The sequence below is a fragment of the Pseudophryne corroboree genome, chromosome 12, assembly GCF_028390025.1.
Source record: "Pseudophryne corroboree isolate aPseCor3 chromosome 12, aPseCor3.hap2, whole genome shotgun sequence".
NCBI lineage: Eukaryota > Metazoa > Chordata > Amphibia > Anura > Myobatrachidae > Pseudophryne > Pseudophryne corroboree.
In genome coordinates, this window is record NC_086455.1 from 163,316,871 (window position 1) to 163,328,956 (window position 12,086).

Here is a 12,086-nt window from a genome sequence, read left to right on the forward strand (position 1 = left end):
ACTCCTTTGTCTCCGTTTAGGTCCCGCCCCACGCTGGATGGTGATTGGCCGCGACGCGTGGTGATGGTGTTAGGGTGGGCGTGGCCTTACCTGGCGCTGCTTTCAGTCCGGCGGTCAGTGGTACCCGGGAGGCTGCGTCACGTGGGTTCGGTGCCCCCAGGAGACCTGTCAGGAGGGCCCTTGTGGTAAGTCAACCAGTGACTACAGTCTAACTGCCACCACAATGGCGTCATAATCCTTGGCCAACTCCAAATCCCATCATGCCTTGCAGCCAGGGCATGCTGTGACTTGTAGTACTCCCACATCTAGGGAGCCAGCCCTGACCATTTTGGTGCCCTAAGCAAGATTTTAGCTGGTGCCCATTAAACTGTCTGGGGTAGGCCCAGTGAGCACCGGGTGCTCCTCTTTAGCAATGGCGCCCTGAGCATTCGCCGATATGGCGTGGTATGGCCATCCAATAGTAGCGCAGATGCCGCCGTAGCATCGCGCCTAGCGCTGGCACGTTTTCATCGCCAGGTAGCCATCAGTGGTTATGTGGTGCGCAGGCGAGGCTGGGAATCTGCGCATTGCGCACAGGTACTGTGCCTCGGACGCAGCTTCCGGGTATCCGCAGCTGCATTGAAGTATTGCGCCATCGGTTGAGAATCAGTAAGCGGTATGTGATGGTTGGCAGCCATCGCTCAGCTGGCATTGGATGGAAAAACCATTTCCATCGAGCCGGGAATGTCATTTGTTGCCAACCAACGGCTTTCGATGCAGGGGCGCAGCTAGACGATTGCGAGCCCCATAGCAACGTCTGTAAGGGCCCCATGTGCAGACCAATAGAAGAACAAACTCCCGTAGAAACATGGGACAGACAATGAAGGCAGGCTCCCACATCAGATGTGGGCCCCATAGCAGCTGCACCTACGGTAGATATTACCAGTTATTATATAGCGCACACATATTCCGCAGCGCTGTACAGAGAATACTCAGCCATTCACATCAGTCCCTGCCCCAGTGGAGCTTACAATCTATATTCCCTATCACATGTACACGTACACACTAGGGTTAATTTTGTTTGGAGCCTGTTAACTATATTTTTGGATTGTGGGAGGAAACCGGAGTACCGGGAGGAAACCTACGCAACCAGGGAGAATATACAAACTCCACACAGGGCCATGGTTACTCCTTGTTCCAATATCCATCCCTACCCAGGACCAGCTCTGCACCCACATGGCAAACAAGATTGGAACTTAATTCTCCTCCTTACTCCATCCATATCACTCCCCCAGCTGTTACACCACCATACCCGCCATTACACACCCTTTCCCTGCCACCAGCCGCCACAATTCTTATACCCCACACCTCTTAGATTGTGAGCTCCTTTGTGCAGGGCCATCTTTACCATCTGCTCCGTGTGATTGTACGCAATGTTGTTGCTTTATGAATAAAGGAAAATAATGATTTTTTAATGTATTCCCAGGGTAATCATTGTGAGGAAATCTACAGAGGACCTACTGTATCTGTGAAAACTTCTCTTTCCGATTTTACTACATTCCTAATATTTCTGTATTGTGCTGGAGATGTGTAATTCTGCAAAGTAATGTGCAAGTAAGTAGAATACCAGAGATATCTAATGACAGTAGTACATAGAAACCTGAGTATCTGGGGAACATGAGGGGTGAAGTTGCCTGGATGATTGAAATCCTGGGGGTAAATTTACTAAGATGGGAGTTCTGTTTAGGATGGGATGTTGCCCATAGCAACCAGATTTCAAGTATTATCTTCTAGAAGGTGCCAGGTAAATGAGAAGTAGAATCTGATTGGTTGCTATGGGCAACATCCCATCTTAAACAGAACTCCCATTTTAGTAAATTTACCCCCTGGTATACTGATAACAGCAGCTACTGTATAGTTACTGTGTCCATCACTCCCCCTGTGCAGCCAAAGCACAAAGCTGAATACAGGGGCTAATTCAGTAAGGATAGCAGGTGCTGCTAATCAGCTAGCATGCTGGGGGCCGCCCATCGCTGGGCAAGGCCGCCCAGCATACTGACCGGCGCCTGCCCCCACTTCAACAAGCAGAAATTGCGAGTGATCGCAGCTTCTGCTTGTTAGCAGAAATACTGGAAGCCTCCTCCCGGCGCAGCTTAGCTGCACCCGCAGGAAACCCGCCGCCTTCTCCCTGATCATGGCGGCTGCATGTGACGTCACGCAGCCACCATGATCATGCCTCCGTTCGGCCGACTCCGCCCCCCGTTCGCGCCGCACCGCCCCCGCAACGCTCCGTCTCCTCCCTGGAAAAGTTGGGACTCGGTTAGTCCTTGTTCCGGCCTCTGCCGTTCATGCATGTGATGTCTCCTTGTTACATTGTCCGTTTAGTTCCTCACCCTGGTCCTCCAGTATCCCGCGCTGGTGTCTCGTCCTTGCATCGCCAGTATAGGTGATATCTCCTGAAGATATCAGCACACAATCAGTTCTTATTAGGTAAGTGTTCTGTAATCAGTTTGCATTGGTAATGTGTATGATCCTGGACGCATCACCATCACCTCTTTGTCACCAACCATATTTGAAGCTAGGTTCACCTCACTGTCCAACTCCTCTCCATATTGGTTACGGTTCATGTGTATAATGTAATTGGTTGGGACTGTAGCTGAGATAACCATTGTTTATGGCATTGGTTCTCCAGTGTGGTCCTCAAGACCCCCCCAACGGTCCATGTTTTAGGTATATCCGTGGCTCAGCACAGATGGTTACATCAAATTGACTGAGGAGCTAATTAAGTCACCTGTGGCCAAGCATGGATAAACTTAAAACCTGGACTGTTGGGGTGCTTTGAGGACCGCGTTTGAGAACCTCTGGTTTATGGTGTTGTAGGAGAGGTTGCATTGGACTCATGTCTTCTGTCTCCCTGGTATTAGCTTATAGGAGGTGCACTGTGTAACTGATGTTGGAAATCCTCTTTTAGCCATGTGAATATCTATGTTTTAGTTGTACTAACCACAGCCTTGGCCCTCTGAGTGTCATAGGGAATGTGACATCTTGGTTGGATCCCCAACGTGCAACATAAATACCAGATAATCTGGGGTCTGTTGTTGTGTAACCCTTAGGAAGCGCAGCGGATAAAATGTCTGTGTTTCTAGAGATGGTGTAGTCTGTTTTAGACCACAAGGTCATAACTGCCCTCCCTCCTTTAGCAGATAGACATTGGAAAGTAATATGGGTGGGCTCTGAAGGATCTTCTGCTGCAGGAACCTCCCCCCTCTTCAGAAGAGCTGATACATTTCCCCCTTTGTCCTTTAACCTTGGCATTTTTGGAAGACAAGTAAGACATTTATCAATGAATTGCTGAAGCTATAGTCCTACGGTTAGATGTGTAGAGCTTTACTCTTGGGAACATCAAAGAACTCCTCTGCGGTAACATGTCCCAGAATTATGTGAATAAACTGTATAAGGCACATTGGGCCTAATTCAGACCTGACAGCTGCTGTGCACCTTTTCAGAGGTCTGCGATCAGATAGCCGCAGCGCATAGACAGTGAAAACCCGCCCCGTGCAAGTGCGCGAATGCATGCGTACGCCGTGCGAAAACTTCACCAGACAGCGGACATCTGCAAATCCGTTCGCAACTCACTCACCATGGAATGACTTTTCCAGTCTGTGCGCAGCCCAGGACTTACTCCTACAGTGCCATACACACAGGCTGATCGGGGCCGGAGCTGACGTCACACACCCACCCTGAAAACGCTTGGGAACGCCTCCATTTTTTTGACACTCCCAGAAAATGGACAAGTTACCACCCACAAACGCCCACTTCCCGTCAATCAACCTGCAATTACTTAGCGATAAAAGAAGATGCAGGATTCTTTCTCTGTTTGGTGTCGCGCCTGCGCATTGTGGTGCATACGTATGCACAGTCTTTAGATAATTGGCCGCTGTGCGATATCAGGTCTGAATTAGGCCCTTTAGCCTGTTGGTTCCTCTCCCACAGTAGGACCATGAACCTTGGCTGGTCTGATATTATTGTATTACGCGCTTTCAGAATATGCGCATGAGGACCGCTCCCAGCCAGTAAATACTTGGTTTGCAGAAATGGTAGAAGCCAGTGTCACTAATTAAGCCACGGAACAGGCATGAGTGCATGCAGCAATGTTTAAATGGACGTTTGTTGCATTTTGTTCTGCATATTATACACCGTAGTAGTTTCTGTTACACAGTACACACACTGGTAGACAGTTGTCCTTTATAAAGTAACAGATTCCGAGCTTTGCTCCAGGATTTCACACCTCCCGGTATGTTAGTGGAGCAGTGGAAAGTGACTATTCTTAACTATTGTAAATGGCACAAATGTAAAACAGCTCCTGTAGTAACTGCAGTGCATTTACTCATGTACTATTACAGTAACCCGTCTCGCCTCACTTCTGTGACATCACTGCGCTTACAGCGTGTACCGTGGAAGGTGTAACGGAGGTGTAAACCAGACTTGTGACGATTACTTGTCCAGAGATGGTGAAAGCCAAAGCTGTTGCCAACTGCCACTAATTATTTGGGTGTAGTATGGTATGTCGGCGGCCGGGCGGCCAGCGTACCGGCGCCGGAATCCTGACCGCCCTCATACCGTCAGCTGGGCGAGCGCAAATGAGCACCTTGTGGGCTCGCTGCGCTCACCACGCTGAGGGTAGCGCACCACGCATATGTGAACACATTGATCAGTGTCCAGCTGACATTGGTGGTCATTCCGAGTTGTTCGCTCGGTAATTTTCTTCGCATCGCAGCGATTTTCTGCTAACTGCGCATGCACAATGTTCACACTGCGACTGCGCCAAGTAAATTTGCTATGCAGTTAGGTATTTTACTCACGGCATTACGAGGTTTTTTCTTCGTACTGGAGATCGGAGTGTGATTGACAGGAAGTGGGTGTTACTGGGCGGAAACAGGCCGTTTTATGGGTGTGTGTGAAAAAACGCTGCCGTTTCTGGGAAAAACGCGGGAGTAGCTGGAGAAACGGGGGAGTGTCTGAGCGAACGCTGGGTGTGTTTGTGACGTCAAACCAGTAACGACAAGCACTGAACTGATCGCAGATGCCGAGTAAGTCTGAAGCTACTCAGAAACTGCTAAGAAGTGTCTATTCGCAATTCTGCTAATCTTTCGTTCGCAATTTTGATAAGCTAAGATTCACTCCCAGTAGGCGGCGGCTTAGCGTGTGCAATACTGCTAAAAGCAGCTTGCGAGCGAACAACTCGGAATGACCCTCATTGGGCCTTATTCAGAGTTGATCGCAGCAGCAAATTTGTTAGCAGTTGGGCAAAACCATGTGCACTGCAAGGTGGGGGTAGGGGTGGGGCAGATGTAACATGTGCAGAGAGAGTTAGATTTGGGTGGGGAGTATTTAAACTGAAATCTAAATTGCAGTGTAAAAATAAAGCAGCCAGTATTTACCCTGCACAGAAACAATATAACCCACCCAAATCTAACTATCTCTGCACATATTACATCTGCTCCACCTGAATTGCACATGGTTTTGCCAAACTGCTAACAAATTTGCTGCTGCGATCAACTCTGAATGACCCCCATAGTACTGCAGGTAACACGTTACCTTCCTGTTCCATTACATACAGTTACAGCACTCCCCATATCTTTGGACATTGTCCTAGCAGGTGTGACAGACTGGCTGACACTGCAGTTGTTGCTTTTCCTGCCCCTGTGTGTAAATGCACAAATCTACACAGTGCGTCCGTCACCTTCTCATAACATACAGAGGTGAAATAAAGCAGATTATTATAGCTGCAATCCCATAAAAAAAATGATGCGTTATTTACAAAAAATGATCTTTCTGCTTACCTGTAAGATGACACATGGAGTTTTCCTCTTTTCTTCGTGTTCCTTCATGTTTATCTTCAATCTGCTATTAATGGTTTACACTTGAGCTGGCCGTACACCTACAGATTTATTGTCAGATCTGGCTGGTTTCAATGAAAATCTGGTAATGGATGAGAGCAAATTACAAACTACCATTTGCTACCAAATACTGGAAAATGGCTGTTTTTGTTCATTTTCCAGTGTTTGGGAGCAAATGGTCGATTGTCATTTGCTCTCATCCATTACCAAATTTTCATTCCAACCAGCCAGATCTGACAATACATTTTTAGGTGTATGGCCAGCTTAAGTGTCATGCATTTACCATGGCAACCACAGTCACGTCACATGATGTAGTGAGCAAAGTTCAGCATACACTTTTTCAGCATAATCTCCCCATTATCATCCATTCTCTGCTATTATATCACCGCAGAGGAGATTCCTGACTGACTGGCTCTGACTCACAGATGCATTTACACTGTTCTCATGACAGAGCCGAAACCAAATGTTTGCAGCTGACAGGCCGTTTCTTGCAGAGGCAGACCTGTAAACCTATCCCCACAGGACAAAGGCCCTCATTCCGAGTTGATCGCTCGCTAGCTACTTTTTGCAGCCGTGCAAACGTATAGTCGCAGCCCACGGGGCAGTGTATTTTCGCTTAGCAAGTGTGCGATCGCCTGTGCAGCCGAGCGGGATGAAAAAGTTGTTTTGCAGTTTCTGAGTAGCTCTGGACTTACTCAGCCGCTGCGATCACTTCAGCCTGTCTGGGCCCGGAATTGACGTCAGACACCCGCCCTGCAAACGCCTGGACCCGCCTGCGTTTTCCCAAACACTCCCAGAAAACGGTCAGTTGACTTAAACGCCCTCTTTCTGTCAATCTCCTTGCGAACGGCTGTGCGAATGGAATCATCGCTAGAAGCATTGCCCAGCAACGATGCTGTTTGTACCCGTACGACACATGTGCGCATTGCAGTGCAAACGATGCGCAGTAGTAACCTGATCGCTGCGCTGCGAAAAACGTCAGCGTGCGATCAACTCGGAATGAGGCCCATTATGGAGAGAAAGGACTGAGCCATCACTTATCTTCCATTATAGAAGTAGTAACTGTAATCTAAAGCAAAACACTCCTTGATATTAAGCTGGTTTTATTGGAGGTGATTGTGGTGGGATATAATGTGTGGAGTGCAGACCAAACGCAGACTTTATTTAAGGTGGCACTCATTTACCAGGCATGGTTTTGGCTTTTTTAAATGATTGCCCCCTTAAAAAACAAAAAAAAAAACTTGAGTTCAGCCCGCATCCCGCACGTCTGCTGAACTCTGACCCCATTACACCCCGCCCTAAATTGTAAATTTTTAAATATTGGTCATACTGCCTTTTAAATCCTCCCATTTAGCTCCTGGCTGTTATTTGTTATATTAATTCGGTCTTTCCGTTGTATTAAAGGCACACACGCCCTATATTAGTAAGTGTTTGAGGGAAACAAAACATCTGGATGAAACCAACGCAAGCCCAGGGAGACTATACAAACCCCACACAGATAGGTTCCCGGTTGGAATCAGACCTCTGAGACTCCAGTATGTATTCACAGAGCTGTAGTGCATAATCCCTTTATCTTTATCTGTGGGCCTTCCACGCAAGAAACCCGCCCACTTCACTAGTGCATTATCATGGCCCCACCTCCGGCTGGAGGATGACGCAAATTGCACCGAGTGGGGCCAATATTATACATATTAAACATATATATTATACAGATCATATTCATATCGCCAATACGCAGTCACTTACCACTTTGGATGTTCCCTCAGGTGCCTGCTGGAGGGAGGGTCTGAAAGTTAAATTAATCTGATTTATGTGCAATGAATTATGGGTGTTGTTTAACGGCGGCTGGGGGAGGTCAATGATTGTAAGAAGTAAGACCTGTTGGTTCGGCTATGAGTGCCCGCATCTGTCTTACTGCAGTCTGCCTGCTATACTGTAAGTGGAAAAATAGTTGCTAGCAGTTTTATTCTATTCTTCTACTTCCCTTTTCCACTGAGTGTGCACATTTGTTTGTTCCAGGCCGTTGAATGATGACGAGTGAGGCAGGTTGCATTGTTCTCGGAAATAAGCTGCATATCTCTGCATATTCCACAGACAGGTAAGGCTCACGGACATGTTTCCTAAGGTTAAAGTGCAGCTAGAAATCTAGCATCTGACGTTGATGGCAGCTGTCTGTCTCCATCGTTGTCTGTATGCTAAATAGAGTCTACACATGCCCAATTTACAAACGATTATTACCGTATATACTCGAGTATAAGTCGACCTGAATATAAGCCGAGGCACCTAATTTTACCACAAAAAACTGGGAAAACTTATTGACTCGAGTATAAGCCTAAGGTGGGAAATGCTGGGTTTAAAGCTTGTTGCTAGGGCCGTGCTCCCAGTGCCAGATATTCCCCCACAGTGCCAGGTACACACATGCCCCCAGTGCCAAATATGCCCCCCCAGTGCCACATATGCCCCCCCCCCAAGTGCCAAACTCCCCCAGTGCCAGGTACAACTTCCCCTCCCCGCTCCCCCGCTGTTTTGTGAAGGAGGGACATGGAGGGCACAGCGCGCGCCTCTCCTGTGTCCCTCCTGCGTCTCCGGCGGCAGCGGCGGGTCTGTTAAATGAAGTGCCGGTTCGTGAGCCAATCAGAACTCACGAACGGGTACTTCATTTAATAGACCTGCCGGAGACGCAGGAGGGACACAGGAGAGGCGCGCGCTGTGCCCTCCGTGTCCCTCCTTCCCAGCTCTAGTTACGCCACTGGGTCCTGGAGCATCACTCGAGTATAAGCCGAGGGGGGGCTTTTTAAGCACAAAAAATGTGCTGAAAAACTCGGTTTATACTCTAGTATATACGGTAATCACAATATTGGGAAGATCAGTAAAGTCTCCAAGTATTGTTTTATTCAACCTCCATTTGCCACAGGTACCCCCCATGCCCACTCTCCACCCTTTGCAGCATGGGCCCCCCAGACGATGGTTCGCCAGGCATGGGAGTGCACACTAGACTGTAGGGGTTGGGAAGCTGGCATGGGAAGGACGGAGACCATTGCTCAGATACAGATGTTTTGGAATGGCGTGTCCGAGCCTTTTGTATTGTAATGTAAATGACAGAGGCAGGCAAAAATGTCTGTCCATCTAGTTCTCCGGCTGATGCCGTCACCATTCAAGCATTCTTATTCTATCTACAGATCAGTCGTTTTTTATTATCTACTGTCTTGTATTGATGCGTGTTTGGGCTGATTTAGGGTTAGGTGCAGAATTTGCTCTCGGACAAATGTATTTATAAATAAGACGGATCAGGAGCAGCCAGTGTCCTCATCTCACGGCCTCCTCTGTACAAGGGGGGTAATTCAGACCTGATCGCTAGGCTGCGTTTTCGCACAGCGGGCGATCAGGTCTAAACTGCGCATGCGTATGGACCGAAATGTGCATGCGCATCGCACAGGTACAAAGCTAGGTGTATGGGAGCAGGGTTATGGCGCTAGGTGTATGGGAGCAGGGTTATGGCGCTAGGTGTATGGGAGCAGGGTTATGGCATTAGGTGTATGGGAGCAGGGTTACGGCATTAGGTGTATGGGAGCAGGGTTATGGCGCTAGGTGTATGGGAGCAGGGTTATGGCATTAGGTGTATGGGAGCAGGGTTATGGCGCTAGGTGTATGGGAGCAGGGTTACGGCATTAGGTGTATGGGAGCAGGGTTACGGCATTAGGTGTATGGGAGCAGGGTTACAGCGCTAGGTGTATGGGAGCAGGGTTACGGCATTAGGTGTATGGGAGCAGGGTTACGGCATTAGGTATATAGGAGCAGGGTTACGGCATTCGGTGTATGGGAGCAGGGTTACGGCATTAGGTATATAGGAGCTGGGTTACGGCATTAGGTATATAGGAGCAGGGTTACGGCATTAGGTGTATGGGAGCAGGGTTACGGCATTAGGTGTATGGGAGCAGGGTTACGGCGCTAGGTGTATGGGAGCAGGGTTACGGCATTCAGTGTATTGAAGCAGGGTTACGGCATTAGGTATATAGGAGCAGGGTTACGTTATTAGGTGTATGGGAGCAGGGTTACGGCATTAGGTGAATGGGAGCAGGGTTACGGCATTAGGTATATAGGAGCAGGGTTACGGCATTAGGTGTATGGGAGCAGGGTTACGGCATTAGGTGTATGGGAGCAGGGTTATGGCATTAGGTGTATGGGAGCAGGGTTACGGCATTAGGTGTATGGGAGCAGGGTTACGGCATTAGGTGTATGGGAGCAGGGTTATGGCATTAGGTGTATGGGAGCAGGGTTATGGCATTAGGTGTATGGGAGCAGGGTTACGACATTAGGTGTATGGGAGCAGGGTTACGGCATTAGGTGTATTGGAGCAGGGTTACGGCGCTAGGTGTATGGGAGCAGGGTTACGGCATTCAGTGTATTGGAGCAGGGTTACGGCATTCGGTGTATGGGAGCAGGGTTACGGCATTAGGTGTATGGGAGCAGGGTTACAGCACTAGGTGTATGGGAGCAGGGTTACAGCGCTAGGTGTATGGGAGCAGGGTTACGGCATTAAGTGTATGGGAGCAGGGTTATGGCATTAGGTGTATGTGAGCAGGGTTATGGCGCTAGGTGTATGGGAGCAGGGTTACAGCGCTAGGTGTATGGGAGCAGGGTTACGGCATTAGGTGTATGTGAGCAGGGTTATGGCGCTAGGTGTATGGGAGCAGGTTTACAGCACTAGGTGTATGGGAGCAGGGTTACGGCATTAGGTGTATGGGAGCAGGGTTATGGCATTAGGTATATGGGAGCAGGGTTACAGCGCTAGGTGTATGGGAGCAGGGTTATGGCATTAGGTGTATGGGAGCAGTGTTACGGCATTAGGTGTATGGGAGCAGGGTTACGGCGCTAGGTGTATGGGAGCAGGGTTACGGCATTAGGTGTATGGGAGCAGGGTTACAGCGCTAGGTGTATGGGAGCAGGGTTACGGCATTAGGTGTATGGGAGCAGGGTTACGGCATTCGGTGTATGGGAGCAGGGTTATGGCATTAGGTGTATGAGAGCAGGGTTACAGCGCTAGGTGTATGGGAACAGGGTTACGGCATTAGGTGTATGGGAGCAGGGTTACGGCATTAGGTGTATGGGAGCAGGGTTACAGGCTAGGTTTATGGGAGCAGGGTTATGGCGCTAGGTGTATGGGAGCAGGGTTACGGCATTAGGTGTATGGGAGCAGAGTTACGGCATTCGGTATATGGGAGCAGGGTTACGGCATTCAGTGTATTGGAGCAGGGTTACGGCATTAGGTGTATTGGAGCAGGGTTACAGCGCTAGGTGTATGGGAGCAGGGTTACGGCATTCGGTGTATGGGAGCAGGGTTACGGCATTAGGTATATAGGAGCAGGGTTACGGCATTAGGTGTATGGGAGCAGGGTTACGGCATTAGGTGTATGGGAGCAGGGTTACAGCGCTAGGTGTATGGGAGCAGGGTTACAGCATTAGGTGTATGGGAGCAGGGTTACGGCATTAGGTGTATCGGAGCAGGGTTATGGCATTAGGTGTATGTGAGCAGGGTTATGGCGCTAGGTGTATGGGAGCAGGGTTACAGCGCTAGGTGTATGGGAGCAGGGTTACGGCATTAGGTGTATGTGAGCAGGGTTATGGCGCTAGGTGTATGGGAGCAGGTTTACAGCACTAGGTGTATGGGAGCAGGGTTACGGCATTAGGTGTATGGGAGCAGGGTTATGGCATTAGGTATATGGGAGCAGGGTTACAGCGCTAGGTGTATGGGAGCAGGGTTATGGCATTAGGTGTATGGGAGCAGTGTTACGGCATTAGGTGTATGGGAGCAGGGTTACGGCGCTAGGTGTATGGGAGCAGGGTTACGGCATTAGGTGTATGGGAGCAGGGTTACGGCGCTAGGTGTATGGGAGCAGGGTTACGGCATTAGGTGTATGGGAGCAGGGTTACGGCATTCGGTGTATGGGAGCAGGGTTATGGCATTAGGTGTATGAGAGCAGGGTTACAGCGCTAGGTGTATGGGAACAGGGTTACGGCATTAGGTGTATGGGAGCAGGGTTACAGGCTAGGTTTATGGGAGCAGGGTTATGGCGCTAGGTGTATGGGAGCAGGGTTACGGCATTAGGTGTATGGGAGCAGGGTTACGGCATTCGGTATATGGGAGCAGGGTTACGGCATTCAGTGTATTGGAGCAGGGTTACGGCATTAGGTGTATTGGAGCAGGGT

General features: G+C 49.2%; 1 protein-coding gene across 3 annotated transcripts in view; it reads left to right on the forward strand.

Annotated features, from left to right (window-relative positions):
* The window catches only part of TXNDC16 (thioredoxin domain containing 16), a 107,959-nt gene that overhangs the window by 1,934 nt on the left and 93,939 nt on the right, over nt 1-12,086 (forward strand). For 2 of the 3 annotated variants that reach the window (XM_063948398.1, XM_063948397.1), the window contains exons 1-3: nt 44-185; nt 1,466-1,593; nt 7,899-7,977. The gene's annotated coding sequence lies outside the window, so the exon portion shown is untranslated. Of the gene's footprint in view, nt 1-43; nt 186-1,465; nt 1,594-7,898; nt 7,978-12,086 lie in introns of those variants that run through there. The other variant, XM_063948399.1, reaches the window with a different exon arrangement.